Consider the following 19,387-nt stretch of genomic DNA (forward strand, 5'->3'; position numbering starts at 1 on the left):
GTTGGTTTAATTTTCATCAAGAGTAACATCAAGTTAGAAAATCTCAATACAGCCATTTTCCTCGATCAGATCTGAACCAGTAACTCCAGCAACGCTAACAACTGAACCACAACGCTTCTTCTTTCATTGGCAGAGAAATAGAAGAGCAAGAAGTATAAACACAAAGAGAACATAAGAAACCAATACAGACATCACCCTTGGTCAAATACAAACCTACAATGCCAGAACTGCATGGCAGCAGTGCTAATGACTGAGCTACCATAGAAGAAGAAGAAACACAATGAGAACATACAACCTCCTTGCAGATGTTGTCCATAGATGTCAACCTAGAACCTTAGTGTTACAAGACAACATTGCTAGTCTCAAGTGTTGCTCATCTTGATCATCCAGGCAATAAAATCGCCCCAATTTAAGCAAAATCGGGTGAGTCCAACCTGATTTTTGGCCAAATTTGTGGAAAAATCAAATTCCCCATAATATCTGCTACAGAGGTCAGTGTGCAGCCAATCAGAAGTTAGGTTGCCTTGATGCTGTCACCAAATGTGTCCACCTTCCTGCATAAGGACAATAGTTTCATTGGATGCCTGCATCACATGACCAAGCCATATATAACATAGGCACAGTGTAACTACTGCCCGTTTTAAAGTTGAGCACAGGACAGAGAAGCTGCATCACGTTTATATGCCTATATAAACTGCTGTCTGTGAGGGGAAGATATTCTACAAAAGATATATTGCTGCTGGGTGTGAAAGCTTGTAAACCAGCAGGGAACTTAAACAGGGTTCTATTGGAGGGAGCAGAGAATGAAGCTGCATCACATTTATATAACTATGTGAAATGTGGTCTGTACATTTGGGAAGGGTATATTTATGCTGCTGTCAACACATATAGCAGCAAAGCAGAAGGACAAACTTCATTTTCGCATGGAGAATATTCCAGTTCACTGTTTGTGGCCTCGGACGTTGTTCATAGTTGCTAGTTCGGCCATTGCAAATTATTTATAGACCTTACGCAGCTAGCAGTGGGGTTTGGGGAATTCAATTACATTGCGCCAAACAGGGACAACTCAAAAATAGACAAGCTGTACTCGGTGGGCTTCTGTTCAATCATATATCGTGCCACCCATGGATTGCGGCTTATTTACTTGGTGGTGTCTTTTTTGTTAATTTAAAACAAAAAGAAAACCAAACAGGGAAACAGCAAATACACACAGTACATGCCTCAGATGCTGTTCAGTCATGAGTTCGGACGCTACAAATTACTTGCAGGCCTGATGCAGCTAGCAGTGGTTTTCTATAAAGCTAGTTGAAAAGTTACATAAAATGACACTAAAAAGTCAACAAATAAAAAGGTCAAAGTAAAAAAAATAAATGAAAGGGAAACATGACAAAATCAAAGAGTAGGGGACGTGTCAGTGTTGGTGGTGGTGGGTGATGGAGGCAATTTTAGTGGCTCGCACCGAAGCAACAGCTCTATGTTCTGCAGTAGCTGAGGCAAGCCTGCTGCCATTCTTTAGAAGTGATTGTGCCCCTGCGCTACATTTGCAGCACACAGAACAGATCATAGAGTGGATGACACAGCACCACCTCCTCTTCCTCATCCTGCTCCACCTTCCGCTGCTGCAGGTGCCTGTCCCTCCATCCCTCTCCCAGTTCATGCAGTAGCTTCTGAGCACAGAAAGGATGTTTTCTGTATGGGTAGTAGCACGACTACTTCCAGCCTCTATACCTCAATTGACGACTGTGCTGCAGGCTTTAAAGCCAGGAGTCGAAAACAGAGCAGAAGTTGACTCACCAAGTTGACTCACCATCACCACCACCCAGGGGCAAAACCATAAACACACCTAAGATGTGCAAAACAAATTTACATACATGATTTAGCCATTGGCATAAGCTTTCCATCTTGTATCCAAGCTAGAGGTGGTACAACAGGGTACTAGAGCCTCCATTCCCACCTGTATCACATCTTGTGTCCAAGCTAGAGGCGGTACAACAGGGTACTAGAGCCTCCATTCCCACCTGTATCACATCTTGTGTCCAAGCTAGAGGCGGTACAACAGGGAACTAGAGCCTCCATGCCCGCCAGTATCATATGTTGCATCCAAGCTAGAGGCAGCCTAACAGGATCCTAAAGCCTCCATGCCTGCCCATATCATATCTTGTATCCAACCTAGAGGCGGTTGAACAAGCTACTAGAGCCTCCATGCCACCTGTATCACATCTTGTATCTAAGTTTGAGACGATACAACAGGGTACTCGAGCCTTCCTTCCAGGGGTCAGTTTTCCACAATAAATGACCTTTTTGCTCTGATATTGTAATCACTTAAGCTGGCTCTACATGACGGATTTAAATGTCGGAATCTTCGATCATCACCCGCGCGGGAAATCTGCGGTATTCTGCACCTATTGATAAACGAGAACATTTGTATGTGCGCTCAGATGAGCAGATAGTGATTTACGCAAGTGGATTTAAAATCGTATTATGTTTTATTTCTGTGCGGAATCCACACGGATGGCTTCCATTGAAGTTAGTGGAAGCCATCCGATCCGCATCCCATCTGCAATTGACATTACGGATAGGCGGCTGGTACCTGCGTCATCACCTCGCAACGACAAGGCAAAAGCAAACGATTAAAAACAATCTGTACTGTGCATGACCACAATACAGAAAAGAGAAGGTACGCGGGGCGCCGGCCAGGGTCAGAGCCGGATTCCACTGCGGCCTCCTGCAAATGCGCAAACGCACATGCAATACACTAGGAGCTGTGTGAAACACTGCATAATTGGTGCATGTAAATAAACATGACTTGCGGGCTGATAAAGTACATTAAATATGCCGATGGGATGTGCAAAAAAAATTGCTCATTCCAAAAAATTAATTTTTTTTTACTTTACATTATCGCTGTTATTCATTGGATAGCAGTGATCATGGGATCGGGAACCACATACAGCGGCTCCCAGTGACCTCTCTGCTCTCGGCTACACATGGAAGCCGGGAGGCAGAAAGATTTTAAATTTCCCAGGCTGCACGCCCATCTGTGCATGAGACCGATGTATGACGTCTGGCGTGCATGCGCAGAAGGCACCGTCAGTACACGGGAGGCCAGGACACTGCGGGACATTGCGGAGAAGGCGGGTGCATACTTTCAGATGCCCTGATGGATCTGAGCCATCGGGGCAGCTGAATCTTTAACTTTTTAAACTTTTTATTGACTTTTATATGATCGATGGTATTCAGCAAGAGCGGATAAGAATTTGTTGGATCCATTACTTTTACCTGAGAGATTCCCAACAAATGTCCGGATAGTTATAATCTCCCGTGATCACTATATCATGCTTTTTTGAGAGCTTGGCCATCTGATATAGAAAGAGTTCATCAATATCTTCTGCCTGTCCAGCTGGCCTATAGTAAATGCCTACAATGGTGTCCTTTCTGTTGTTCTCTCCTTGTATTCTTACCCAAACAGTTTCTACAGAACTCCCATGTCTAAAGCTTGAATCTCGGTGGAGATTAATGTTTTCCTAACATACAACGCAAGACCACCTTCCCTTTTTTTTAGGTCTGTTTCTTATAAATAAGTTGTATCCTTCAAGCCTTGTGTTCAATCATGTGTATTATTCTACCAAGTTTCCGTGATGCCTATGACATCATATTTCTCTTCCTGTGTTAGGAGCGCCAATTATCCTTGTTTGTTTCTCATGCTCTCGGCATTTGTGTATAAACATGTTAGTTTGTGATCGGTGTTTCTTGCTCCTCTACTTTCCTTCTGAATTTTTTGTCTTTGTTCTTTCTTTCCACTTCTAATAGCTAGGGTCTCAAATGTATTATTAGCTGTATATTTTTACCTGGCCTTTCACTTCCCTTCCCATATTGTTCTACCATAATACAATGGGGATGTATTGTGTATACCGTAGAAACAAAATGCATCCAAAGATGGTGCAATTTCCTTTTTTCCCATTTAACTCCACTTAGAATTTTTTAAAAGTTTTTCAGTACATTATATGGTACATTAAAGAGCACCATTGAAAAATACAACTCGTCCCGCAAACAACAAGCCCTCATACAGCGACGTCGATGGATAAATAAAGGAGTTAGCATTTTTTAAAAGGGGAAAGAAAAAAACAAAAATGGGAAAAAAAGTGCCGTGTTCTTATGGGTTAAAGAAATGAGTTTAGATTCTACGCTATAATGTAGGAATCTTCACCATCTTCCGTTAGTAGTTCACAGACAGTATATCCATTAGAGCAATATTCTCCTGCTCATATTCTACACAAGTGAATTAAGGTCATATCACCAATGATGCCATTTGCATATTTCAGCTCTAATACTTGGTTGGAGTTCAGGTAGATAATGTAATTTGATGCCTGCTGGGAAGAACAGCTAATGTATCCTCAAGTTCTTTTCAAGTATTGTTCATATTCTAATGAATTTCTTCTCTCCCGGGTTTCCTGGGGACTTTGTTCCATGTAATCATAGGATATTGTTGTCTTATTCTTCTTCTATTCCATGAAACGACTTGCGCGGCTCAGAGTGCATTCCACTGCTCGGTACGTTCGCTGGAGCCTTAATATTTCGATCCCCTAAGCTCTGCCAGCAGATGGTGTTTTCACATCCAGACGGGAAATAAATATGCTTTCCTCCACTCTTGTTGTTATGTAACATATGCAGCACGTTCCGCCAGCGACATATTGCATTCCAGCAAATAAAATACGCTAACGAATTCCTTTGGTTTTTAACAATTAGTAACTGTGGTCAAATCAGAGTGTTGTTAGAATTACACTCTTTGGGCGTATTTTCTTTTTGCTCGCGCCTCAACGCACCGCATTTACGCCATGTACGAGTCTATTTTGCGTGAATACTGGCGTGTTTTAATTTACTTTAACACACAGGACATTTTTATTCGTGCATGGCAGATGAACGTGTCCTGATTTAAATGGCTATGTAGACTAATGAGTTTCCCACAGAATTGCGCAGTCTTTCACACAGCTCCTAGTGTATTGTGTGGGCTTTTGCACAGCCCATAGACTTTGGGCTTAAACACATGGCGGTGTATTTGTCTCATCATGTGGATAGGATATTCGCGGCCGCACAACGGGACAAAACGAAAGCATTGATTTCAATGGTTTTATTTTCACTAGCGGGATTCTCGCCGTTATAGACTTGCTCTGTCTGTCCTGCAGGTAATACTATTTGTGAGGAAGATAGGGCAGAACCTAACTTACTGCTGCTTTTTTTCAAACCTTCTATGGGGGTTGGAACGTCCAGAGGAAATAAAAAAAACCCTATTCATGCGCAATTAAGTTCCATAGCGGTGAGTGTAGTTGTGCATACGGTCGTCTGAAACAGCCCTTGTATGGGGAGCTTTGGTGCGCAAATGTACACAAAAATACAGCACAAAATCGGGGAATGTGTTTGAACCCATTGACATCCATGGTTTCTATTCTCTGCATATTGCATGGGTAAATTTTAGGCATGCGAATACACGAAGGAGCACTTTGAAAAAAAATCAGGCACCTAGAACAGGGGTGTCAAAGTCATTTTCTCCAAGGGCCACATCAGCATTAGGGCGGATTCAGGCAAGCGTGGTTTTGCCCACTTATGCCGCCGTGATAATCATGGTTGTAATTACGGGACATAACAAAAGCACTGATCTCTATGGGATTTCAGTGGTTTCGTTTTCACCAGCTCTTTTCTCAGTTAACCCCTTAAGGACCAGGCTGTTTTGTACCTAAAGATATTTTTTAGGTATTTTACCCATGTGGCGGTTTTACTGCCCTATTTTTTATCCTTCAGCTGCCAAAATTAGTTTTGCTGCATTTTGTTTCCCATGACATATAGGGCTATTTTTTTTTTACATCTTTCTTCGCTTCCTTTTTTTCACCCATTTTTTATTGCACATATCAAAATTGCGCTAAAATGAAGTATGAATATGGGTTCCTCATTTTATACACCGCCCATGCATCACATGTTAATGCATATCAGCCGGCCATTTTCACGGCCGGCTGATATACGCTCGTGTGAATAAGCCCTTATGTATATATTTTTGGTTTAGTCTGTAATTTTTTTAAACATTTTTCTTTAAACTATTTTTTTTACTATTTATGTCCCCTATGACATTATATAGGATTTCTGGGGGACATTTACATGGTCTTTTTTGTTTGACACTTTTTCCCTGTAGGTGGGGCATCCATAGGACACATTCATAGGAGCCCCAGTTACAGGGAAAAACATTCCCCTAGTGTGACAATAGTCACTAAGGGAGCTGATCTGGGTCTAATAGGACCCTGCAGCTCTGCTGTAGCAGGGGATCCCGGCTGTCACATGACCACCGGCTTGTGTAGTGGAAGTTATATTTCCACTTTCACTACTTAGTACATAGCACTTACTTAGCGCTATATACCCAGGAAAGAAGAAGGCAGAACCTGTTAAAAAGTGCTTCTCCCCTCTCCTCTGGTTTCTCAGCTGTGACTAGCAGCTGACAACCCGACCTGCTCTTGCTTGATTGACATGTTGTAGAGAGATGTCAAAATATTGATCAGGGGCTGAGACTTCCACTGATTGCTGGAATGAGGGCCTGAGCACTGTGTCCCCTTGGCTATTTTCACAGGTTCTCGGCTGCTTCCAGCAGCAGAAGACAGCCTCATAGAAGTATATAGTCCTCCCCCACTCTGTATAATGACGTCTTACACAGGTCACAGAGTATGCCTAGAACAGTCTCCAATAGAAGCCAATGGGTCAGCTCCTGACCATTGTGTCAATGGCCCATGAGGCTGCTGTAAAGCAAGCAGGCAAGATGGTGCCCCCATAGTTATGTGCAGATTATGGTTACTCTTTAAAAATATTGATTGTGATAACAAAAAAAACAGAAAGATTTTTTTTGCAAAACACAAAAATATGTTTTTCATAAAAACATGATTTCTGAAATACGTGCATTTCTATAGCACATTCCTTTTAAAGGCCCTTTAGATGATTTTCTGCTGGGACTGAGTTCCGATTTGCTGTTCAGCTCCGTTTATAAGGCGCACGAGCTGCACTGTTTGTGCCCGAATGGTCGTTAAGGCAATTGTTTGGGCACAGGCAGTTCCATTGCAGTTGGCAGCACATTGCTGATTACACAGGGCCATGCATCGCCAACAATAGATGGGTTTTGGTGCCATATAAAAGATGTAATCATCCGACAAATTAGTGTTTGCTCATTTGTTGGGTATTCAGCAGCAGATATCTGTAGAAAGGCAGGCAAACAAGCGTTCAGACGAACATCTGTTCCCGACCATCTGCCCATGTAAAAGGCCCTCAACTGCGGAGAGTTTACAGCATTTACACTGGCCAATTATAACAGCCACAGGGAAACCAGATAATAGTGGGGATAACTGGTTGGTGTAAATGGGGGGTTACTGGTAGTGCAGTAAGTGCCATAATAAAGATTACCGTAGTAAAGTAAAAGAAATATTACTTATTCTTCTCCACCATTTCCATCTTGTCAAGATGACCTAAAACATACATGTTTGTGCGATTTAAAGGGAACCTGTCCAGCTATAAGGACCATAAACTGTTGTGGTACTTATAGTTTAGGTAATGTGAACTCTGGGAAGGCTCTTTTCATACTGCGATCCGGCATTGAGTTTGAACTGCCAGAGAAGGGTGAGGGATTCCTCTCATTCAGGCGCAACTTCGCTCCGAGCCACTAAGCGTAGTTGTGCCTACAGCAGTGGGAATAGGCCCTCAAGATGTAGTCTGATCCATGGGCAGCGTGTTATAGGGAAGGAGTTGCTGAGCAGATTGATATACAGTTTTGTGAGAAAATATAGAATAAAGGGCTCATTCACACGGATGTATTGTCACCGCGTATTACGCATGCGTACATCCCGTGTGTAACACACGGTGAATGGAGGCAATGAAAGTAAATGGACTTTCATTCTTCCATGCACACTGGTGTGCGGGCACTGCGTATCAATATGCAAGAGAAATAAATCGCGACATGCTCTATTTCTCCACATATCATACGCAGCCCTTGAATGAGCTGTGAATGAAGCGCTGTCCATACACATGCATTGAGAAGGGGCAGCGTAAATAGCCGCATAAAAAAGGCTTGTGTGAATAAGGCCTAACATATATCTAATTGCATAGTTCAACATAAATTAACAGAAAAAAAACAGACACTAATTGACAGTAGAAAAACTACTTATATCTATCGCTATATATACACACCCTGTTTCCCCCAAAATAAAGCAGTGTCTTATATTAATTTTTGCTTCAAAAGATTTTACTTTTTCTATATATAGCTGCCTGGACTCAGTTGACTTTTTCAAGCATCCTCAAAAATCTTGAAAAATCATGATAGGGCTTATTTTGGGGTAGGTCTTATTTTCAGGGAGACAGATTATATATATATATACACACACACACACACACACACACGAATATATACATACAAATAACAAACCAGCAAAACTGAGTAGATATGATATTAAAGCTAGCAACATGAACTAAACATGATGCAGTCAGGCAAATACTCCTAGTAAATGACCTAATTTATTATAATAATGTATTTAGCTCTAATCGTAAATAGCTTAGTAGGATAATTAATGCAAACAGAACTTTCTGCATACTGATGATAGGAATTATTCAGATTGTTCTGGTAAATGAATACATGTTGGTAATTAATGCTGCCCACGGAAATGACTATTATATGCTGAAAAATGTCCATGGGGCGCCCAATGGCTCTGGTCTTTAAAGGGAACGTGGCATCCGACAATTACCTATATAAATCACATTTTTATGTTAAACATATTTTAAGAAGATTTGGTGATTTTCTTTTTAATTTTCGGTCGCAATCTGTATTTGAAAAAAAAAAAACCCACTAAAATCCAGCATTTTTCACACTGAGCACAAAGTCTAATATTAGTCTGACACTTTCGGTTCTGTAGAGAAAACTTTTCAGCAGTCATCTTTACTGTCATCACAGGCAGGATTACACTGAAAGGTGACACCTATATGTATATAACACAGGATCCACCATTCACAATAGGTGATCAGCTCTGACTATCTACTCCCCTCCCTGCAAAATGACCCCTGCAGAGTTCACAGGGCATGCCTAGAATAGTCTCCCATTAAAGTCAATGGGTCCTCTCCTGTCCGCTGTGTAAGGCTACCGTAAAACGCATTTCTACATTTTCTTAATGCTGTTAAAAGTAGCTCAGGGAAGATGGCCGCCCCCATTCTCATGTATAGACAACAGAACACAAAATCTACAATGATAAAACTAACAAATTAGAAACATGGAAAATATTTCACTATCCAGTTTTAATGAATACAAAAACATTTTGTTGATATTGCCTCTTTAAGTGGAGTCACCCCATGGTCTGCCAATCTCAGAACGTAAATATAGGAGGCATATCAGAAAAGTCCAAAAGGTATAGGAAAGAAAATTCCAGAAGTTTCCCCAAAAATTGACTAGAGAGCTTTTAGGAGCCCAACCAGTCCTGGGAATGGGCCATGCCAAGCCGACCATGGATGGAAATGGAAATCATGGAATGGGTCTGTTTCTTTTTCCCCAAACCATTCCCTATATTACTTTACATTGCCTCATCAGGCCATAGATTACATTTGTAGATAGATAAGACTGGCCACTCACCATTGGTGTTTGTACTATACGTAGACCTCTCCATAGAAAACAAGAAACAAGTTTTTATGAAAATCCCCATTTTTGCTTATTTTCTTCTTTAAGGCCCACATACATGGCAAGATCATGTACATAGAGACAAGATGGAGGCGCAGGAATCCATACGGCTGCACACTATAAAGTTGCAGGCTCTAACCGTGCCGTCCTGTGATAATCTGTGTCCGGCCAAAGAAATTACATACATAAATTTGATATCAAAAGTTTTACTGCACAACATTAAAAATGTTTTCCACATCAGAGGTGTCAATGTGAGCCCCCTATGTCACTGAACACACATCGAGCCTGTAGTCAAGTTCTTGCAATACATGTTGTAGTGTAACCAATCACCGCACAGCTTTCATTTTATCTCAGCAGCTTGAGAAATGAAAGCTGCTCTGTGATTGGTTGCCATAGTTTTTAACGAACTGTAGTTTTTATCGGTGCCATTATTGGGTACATAGACTATATTGTAAAACTTCAATTATTTTTTTATGATCGCAGGGAGAGGAAACGCATCAATTCTGCCACAGATTTTTTTTTGGGGGGGTTTAAAGCATTAATTATGCAGCATAAATGACATAATACATTTTTTTCTGCGGTCGGTATGATTACAAGGATACCAAAATTCTTATTTTTTTTAGGTTTTTCCACTTTTCTGCAATAAAAACCCATTTTTTCAAAGTCCTATACCTTTTATTTTTCTATGGACGGAGGTCTGTGAGAGTTTATATCTTGCAAGATAAGCTTTGGTTTTTATTGGTACCACTTTGGGTACATATGGCTTTTTTGATCACTTTTATTGCGTTTTTTGGGAGGCAAAATTTTTTTAACATTCCTTTACGCTTTTTGCCATGCAGGATAAAAAGCATGTTCAACTTTATGTTATGGATGTGACGATACCAAATATGTTGGCTTATTTTTTTATACTAATATGAGAAGAAAATGCATGTTTTTACATTATTTTGTTCTTTTTTTTTTTTTTTTTTTACACCATTTGTGTCCCTCTGGGGGACTTACACCTTAGCACCGATGATTACTATGATAAGGCATTGCAGGTCTTCGCTGTAATAAGCAATAAGGCATTGCAGGAGAGATCATACGCAGTGGTAATACAGGACGCCTGTAGGTGGCATCCTGTTACCATGACAACCAACCGGGCTCTCTGCGATTATATTGTGAGAGCGTAATAACATCAGAGAGGGAGCACGCTACCTCTGCAAACCCTTCCTATGCCACGATCTACATAGATCGTGGCAGGGAAGGGGTTAACAGCTGGGGTCGCATCCTCAATGCACCGCCGCTGTCGCAGCGGGAGGCCAGCTGTCAGTGACAGACGGCTCTGCTGCCAGATAGCGCGAGATCTCTTATGATCTTGCACTATCCACATGACGTAAGGGTACGTCTAGTTGCAGGAAGTACCCTGCTACCATTAAGTACCCTTACATCCTGTGGAGGGAAGCAGTTTAAAGACAGTTTTGCTAAATTAAACCTTTTGAGTTTATTTTTCCATTGACATCACATTTATGTATCTGAGTTTCATTAAACATGAATTATGGGCATTTCGATTTGGGAAAATCGTTTGTAATAACTCTGTATTAAGAAAAGCAAGCCTAATCCATTTGGTGCCTCTTGGGCTGTTCGTGCACCACAAACTACCAGGCATAGATTTCCGCAATAGCTTACACCAATGCCTGGCGTAAATTGTAGTAAACGAGTTGGGCCTTGGATGGACCCGTCCCTCCCACTAAGCCCAACTCACATTTTAGAATAGTGGTGAGAGCAGCAATAAATGGTTAAAAAGTTGTAAATTTTTTAGTTAGTACAGCTTGCGCAAAAATATGCAACTTTTTGTTCACCACTATAATGAGACGTTGCACATCGAAAGTCCCACCCAATATGCTCTACTGCTGAATCCTGTCATGCAGTCCACCTTAAACACAGCAAGTCTTTAAAATTTCATATTTCCACACAGCAAACATCACTTCCAATAATCCACAGCACACAGCGAGCGCTAATTAATTTCATTTCATTTCAAACACAACCCCGGGCCATATTCTCAAATCACATAAAAAATCTTGATGTATAACAGAAGCATTTAATCAACTCAGTAATTAGCATCTCCACTCCATTCATATTTAGATGGAAAGGTTTTTTTCATTCCCTTTAATGCAATATAAGGATTGGGAATACTACAAAGCAAAAAAATCAAGAAAAAAGTACAAACATCTGGTAATTTTTGGAGATTACGTTTCAGATAAACAAGTTCTAAATAAAAATATTGTGCTAGGTTGTATTTTCCATCATAAATAGAATCCATTCCACAATGGACACCAGCAGTGACCGACAGATCCAACTGACTTATAATGGGGTCCATTGGCGTCTAACGTGTTTTGACAGAAAACTCTCTCATGTTCCCGTACTTACAGGTGTTTTTCAGGACAACACTATTGATGACCTATCCTCGGATTATTGGATTGGTAGAGGTCTGCCATTTTGAATCCTTGCCAATCAGCTGATTGAAGTGACAGGGTAAAGGCCTCTGTCACTTCAGTCCATACCAGGCACAGCGCCATATTGGCTATGCTTGGCATTTCAGCTGGATCCCATTCACCCGAGCACCGTGGCCTCTTCAATCAGCTGATCAGTGGGGATCCCTAGCAGCGCATCATCATCTATTGATCATCTATTCTGATCGGTGCTGCCGATGGCATTAATGGGGTTTTAATGCCTATTGATTAATTGATTAGTACTGAATAAAGACAGGTAATAGCTATCTTTTCAATTAGAATGCATGATCTCGTGATAGCTAGTGTGATCTTGCATTCTAAGGCTTTATTCCCATGAGCGTATATCAGCTGGCCATTTTCATGGCTGGCCGATATACGCTGTGATCTGATGCATTGGATTCCAATGCTCCGCTCCCGCCCTGCCCCCTCCCATTGCAAAGAACGAGCAGGGAGGAGAGCAGAGGTGAGCCTGTGAGGGGGGAGGGAGGGGAAAGGGGCAACGGCATGGTGACTTCGGCGCAGGGGCCCATGCCTGGTGAACGGGCACACAAATGGTAGATTTGTGCGCCCGTTGACAAGCTTCTACACCCCAGACGGTAGCGTATCGGCCGGCCGTGAAAACCCTGGCCGATGTACGCCCATAGGAATAAGCCCTAATGCTCATTTTAGATGGCAACATTTTTGTCTGCACACGTGGACAATCCAGTGATGTCATCACCAGCTCATTCACACTCGTGCGGCCTGCTCAGACAGGCAGTTTCATCAATGACTTGTGCAACGAGACTCTTTCACTTCTTGTTCAGTGTTTCACTTTCCTTATGTGGAACACTGAATGAGCTCTGTATAAATGGAACGGCAAATGAAGGAGCCAATGATGAGCTTTAGTCCTGCAGAAACTTAACGACAAACGAGAAGGGAACAATTCTCATTCAGTTACTTATTGGCTCGCATTTAGACCAAACGATTATCATTCCCTTACGCTTGTTTGAATGATTTTTTGAATGATAATCATTCCATCAAGACACACCATAAGACAAGATGCTGCCATGTGGAGTTGAGGGTGGACAAGGGGAATGCTGGGATGCCACAAACCAGAAGTTTGGATTTGACTGCTTTGGGGATTTTGGTCAAATTCATGATGGTATTTAGGAAAACATCTATTTTGGGGGGTTGGGGGAACCATTGACTTTTAAAATAAAATTCATAGGCAATGTGTAGGGATACACCTGCTCTAAAAGCACATATAATTGTTGATATACTTTTTTGATTTCAAACACTTTATGCTTCTACTATTAAATCATGGTTTTGCATTCTTGATGTTTGCTTACCTCCAGTTGTTTCCTATTATGATCTACGATTGTGTCCTACTTATTGTCAAATGGTTGAAAAAGCAAAAAAATACCTCAATTTAGTAGAAGCCAATTTTCCCTAGTTAAGGGAAAAAATCCTTCTCTCCTGTATCCAATCTGGCAATTGGAATAATCCCCCAGATCACTGACCCTTCTGAAATAATCAGTGATATAACATGTAATATTGTAACACTCATGAAAGACGTCCAGCCCCTCTTGTACTCTTTTATTAAGCTCGCCATCACCACGTCCTCAGGCAGAGCGTTCCATAGTCTCAATGCTCTTACAGTAAAGTACCCCCTAGAAACCTTTGTTCCTCTAGATGTAGATGATGCCCCCTTGTTACAGTCACAGTCCTGGGTATAAATAGATGATGGGAGAGATCTCTGCATTGTCCCCTGATATATTTATACATAGTTATCAGGTCGCCCCTCAGCCATCTTTTTTCTAAACTAAATGACCCCAATACCAATCTCTGGGTCTTGTAGTTGACCCATTCTATTTATTACTCCAGTTGCCCGCCTTTGGGCCTGCTCAAGCTCTGATGTGTCCCTCCTGAGTACCGATGCTTTCTGACTGATCATGCAAAGTATTACTACACATACACGTACTGTAAATACAGAAACTGGGGAATCCCAAAAGGTTTTTTCATTTGAGCTCCATTTAAAAGACTCTTACAATCCAGCTCATAAAACATATCTCATTTTACAACAAATATTACTCAACTCGGCAGTACACAACTTTGCATCAGATATTTGGAGTTTGACTAAACAACTTGAACCTCTTCTCTGTTAAGAACATTGCTCTCTTAAATAATAGTTTTGCATCAAGTCTCCAAATTAAAAAATATAGATCAAAAGTTTGTGCCTCCTTATAGCCTTCTGATGGGGAAAGAATACATAAAATCAGACATAAACCTCAGACTGCTGGGAAGATGAAGAGTAGTAACTGCAAGAACATTACAGAAAGTCCACTGATGACAGGCAATTATTACCGTGACAAGACCGTTAGCAGGATATAGTGCAGTGAAGGCTGAAGGTTTGTGTTTACTTATAGTAACACATGAGATATTACGCTGTACAAGGTCAGGCATCACCGTTTTTACTTGTTTACTGATTTAAACTGAGCTTCTTTGGAGGGAATCGTAGAATCGAGGAGATGGTTTTGATTAAGATTATTTCAATAATGTATCTGAAAATATTTTTGAAAATTCCATTTAGAATTTAAATTGGCTCTTTTGTAACTGCAAATTTACAAGGGCAGCTAATCCCAGTCAAAACTTTGGGAAATTTACTGCTAGGACCTTCCAAACTAATAAAATTAAAAAATACCTTTTATTAAATTCCTTTAAAAGAAGAACAAAACAAATACAAACAAATAAGGGGAAGATTAGGATTAAGAAGGCCACTAGTGACTAGTGACCAAACAGGTTGGAGTCGTATAATAGGACTCAACCTTAAAAAACGACAGCAACCGCCACTTCTGAAATATGAACAATGGGAAATCGAGTCATGTGATGAAGCTCAATTGATGTACAACATTGATCATAGATCCAGAAAAGTGATCAAATAAAGTAGAATCACTCTAAATCTGGTATCCTAATGTGCGTCGTATAGTGGGAAGGACTTGCACATAAGGAGTTTGCTCTTAAAGCAAAAATGCGCGTTACCCAACGCGTTTCTCCCAACAGGTGGGTTCCTCAGGGGTTACAATGCGCTAGTTCCAACCAAAAGGTTGGGTTGTGGCTAAATTTTTATAAAGTGTGGAAGCCACACATAGTCCAGGACTGATAATCATGGACCAGTGGTCGCCAAAATGATCTGTCTCTAAATATAAATGCAATGCAGCGAAGAATTCCAGTGCACCGCAATTTACAAAAGTCAGAAAAGAATGACCTATGACGTGGCAATGATGGTCACGGTAATGGTCATTAAGAGGACAAAATTATCCTCAAAGTACAAGATGAGATCAAAAAGAGATATATAAGCCGTCAGATGCTATCAATAACTTAAGCCCTTAAAGTCCTCAAGATAGATTTGCAGCTACCTAACTGATAAGAAACTATCTGAAGTTGCTAAGTAGACTGATAATGCAACTCGAGTGAGTAGCTGAAGGGGACTAGCCCCTAGGTCAGGCTCTTTTGTAACGAAATGTAGATTTTAGCAAAAAAACAATCCAGCATCCATAAAATCACGGCTTTATTGAGGCATATTAAAACCCAATGTAAAGGACATGCAATGGCGGGACAACTAACGCATTTCAATAGTTGCAGGCATTGGTTCTCTCAATGAGGACCTGTGTGGGGGTGTAGACAGTCTCTTACAACCTCTTGTCCCAAATATTCCTGGTTACATTCAAGATTCTAAAGATCTTTTGAGACAACTGGCACCCAGTAATATGTTCATAATGGCTGATATGGGCTCTGTACACAGTTATACCTCATTATTTGGCACAATTGGCATTGGAGTGGTTTTTGGAGGGCATTGGAGTGGTTTTCCCCCAAAAGACCTAATTGGCTGCTGCCTCTTGGGGTTTTTTGCCTTCCTCTGGATCAGCAACACATGAGGATAAACAGGCTGGACTAGATGGACATTGTCTTCATTCGGCCTTACAAACTATGTTACTATACCTGTGATTTTAAATTTTTTCTTCTAAAATGAGTTTTCTGCCCACTCTCCCACATTATTTTTAGCTTCAATGGCAGGTTTTTTTCTTCAGTGTACTGGGGCCAGTATGGAACAACACTACTATTTTTGAAATGACAACCCCTTTAATGCAGCTCTCACCTGGTACGGCCACTACATAGATGACTTGTTATTCATTTGGTCTGGGGATGTGGTGGCCATACCACAGCTAGAACTATCTCTCAATAATGACCTCTTTGGATTTAAATTTTCATTTTCTTTCCATGCATTCTCTGTCTCATCTAGATTTGCAGTTTAGCACTGAACTTGATCATCAGCAGGTAAATATGCTGACAAAAAAAGAACTGCTGGCAACATGGTGTTGTTGGCTTCATCATGTCACCCCATTCATATTCGAGAGTGTTCTAGTGGGGAAGCTGCTTTGTGTAAAACATAATTGCTCTCTCACTAACCAATTAGATAGTGAGATTGATAGAACTATTCATAGTTTGAAAGAATGCAAATATCCATAATGGAGGTTAAACAGAGCCAAATCTATTGTAAACAATAGGGACTGATCTGATCCCTTATAGACGCTTCTATCTGTAAAATAAATCCAGTCATTCTGCGGTCGTATTTTCCACTGCATTTAGCTGTAAATTTCAGGAAATATGCCAGATAGGTAATAAATATAAATCTATTTTGCATATAGAATATTTGGATCTATTCTCAGCAATAGTCATAGAAATGTAGCAAAGAAAGCTCCAACTTTGAGTCAATATTATCACCTAGTCTGTTTTCTGACCACAATGGTCCATCTGTCACCTGGCTCGTGCATCCTGGGGCATTTAAATGTGGATATTCCAGATATAGGTGTTCGGTTCTGTATATCTCAAAAACATTCATTTGATGTGTCACAGGCAATTCATTCCAGGTGTGCGCGCCGCCGGGGGGAGGTGGCTTTATGACTCCCTCCAGTCATCATGTGATTTATCCCCACCCCTCTGGGCAGTGAGGTCTGTATATAAACCCTGCTGGCCCAGACTCCAGTGCCAGTGTTTGTTTTGACTTGTCTGACTACACCCGCAATCACTGACCTGACTATAGTGTGTATGACCTCTGCTTGCATTTGACTCTGCTTCTGCTTTGCCCTCCTGTACCCTGAACGTGTCTTTTGGTTTGACCTCGGCTTGCATTTGACTCCGCTTCTGTTTTTACCCTCCTGTACTCCGCTCTTGACTTTTTGGTTTGACCCTGCCTGTTTTCTGGACTGCTCTCTGGTCGGCTCATCATTGTCCTAGTCAGCTCATGGTTCCCAACTGTCTGTCTCCCAGTCCTTCCTTCTTGGGGTCCCTGACACTAGTGTAGCGCAGGGATCATTGCCCAGTTGTCGCCCTGAGGCCTAGCCCAGGGGGGTAAGTAGGTAGGGGCACGGGAGAGGGCTGGAGTAGGGATCCCCTGTCCATCTGCCCCTGCCGGCCGTAACAAAAGCCATGAAGTATCCATAGCAAATCAATATGGAGCATCTTTTAATGGTGTGGGCTCTCCAAAGGAAAGTACTTCAGTTCAAGATCTACACCAGCTCCACTAGACCCAACAATTTTCCTTAAATGCAAGTAACATTGCTTCCACAATCCCTACTTTGCCTCAAGTCTCCACCAATGTTCTTGAGGTTATGCCACACAATCACCACAGTGCTGCAGAAAAATCAAACCAGTCTTAACCTGAAATATAATTAACAGGGCTCTCAGAAAGTAATAAAATTCTTGCGGTTACCTGAAAACCAATTGGGTAATATCAGTCTATGTTTATCAGGAAAATCAGTTACTGAAGCAGCGTACAAGGAGTGTAAAGCCTGGTGTTGCTAGGATTGCCGCTTGATTGCAGCTACCTGCAGGGTCAAAGCCTGCATTTACTTTGCAAAAACCTGGATTTGTTTCATGCAAAGTCTAGTTTGATTTTTAAACTAAACTTTTTTTCATTTATTGTGCTCAGGCCTGTTGGTGCAACAGATGAAGACAAACTTAGTGGCAACTTGAGTGAAAAGTATACTGGAAAACTTGAACCAGAGACAAACACTGACAATGGTTAATGACTGAAGTAACACTACAAGGTACTGTATGAACTGCCCCAGCTGGACTTGCAACTAAGTGGAGCACCCGCCCTGAAAAGGCAACCCCACTGCTGGAAAGACGCAAAGTGCAAGTCAGAGAAACAAGGATACCTAACCACTGAACACTAAATACAGAGCACTAAAAACTGAGCCCAGAACACTGAACACAGAACTCTGAGCACAAAACACTGACTATAACAATAAGAGTATTCAAAAAATTCAGTTTAAGAACCCCATATGAGAACTTGATAGGCTGGCTGAGGATATAGCCAGCCTATCAGTAACATTACAACTAGGGAGATGTTTCTCTGACAACATCAGGCACCAAATGACACTGTGCCTGGTGTCCACAGGCACACATCACGTGATCCGACACTGACATGTCAAGCTGGACCAATGCCTATACCCAGATGTAGTCGGTATCTGAAGCACCGTGAAGGAGAAGAAAGAAAACCACACCCAAAGATGAAAAAAATAATAGTAATTTTGGGAGAACCTGAGGCACCTTGACATTGGATATTTATGCTTTTTATTAGATTATTTTGCCGTTCTGTTAGGTGTCATTGTGATTACATATTACGCCACCATTTATTATAGGGGTTATGTATCTCTTTTACAAGCAGGTTAGGGGTTGTCCAAGTTGTAGGTTCTCGGTACAACCCGCGCCCGATAACAAATAGTGATATAATCGCCTCTTCCCACTCTGTGTCCCACAATGGTGCATCAATCGCTGAGCTCTATCATTAGCGGTAGTGCCGATGACATCCTGTAAACAGCCTGGGGCAGCTTACAAACCTGACGTCAGGGAGGAGACTAGAAGCAGCGCTGCAGAACACAGCGGGCGCAGGGAGAGGTGAGTATATCTCTATTTGCTATGTTACTGCAGAACCTACAACTCAGACAACCTCTTTAATTTTATACGTTTTCTAGATGTATTTTATACATTTATATGTAAAAAAAAAGTTTTTTCCCCATCATTGTTTTGATACTTTTTATCAAAAGCTTATGTAAAAAAATAAAAACTTACATACCTGAAAACCCTAGTAGCATAGGGCTTATGAAATGTCACTGAGTTCAATCCATTTTTCCAGCTCTCTGAATACCGGCCTGCTCTTTTCTCCAATTACTAGCTC

Source organism: Eleutherodactylus coqui, chromosome 5 (genome assembly GCF_035609145.1).
Source record: "Eleutherodactylus coqui strain aEleCoq1 chromosome 5, aEleCoq1.hap1, whole genome shotgun sequence".
NCBI lineage: Eukaryota > Metazoa > Chordata > Amphibia > Anura > Eleutherodactylidae > Eleutherodactylus > Eleutherodactylus coqui.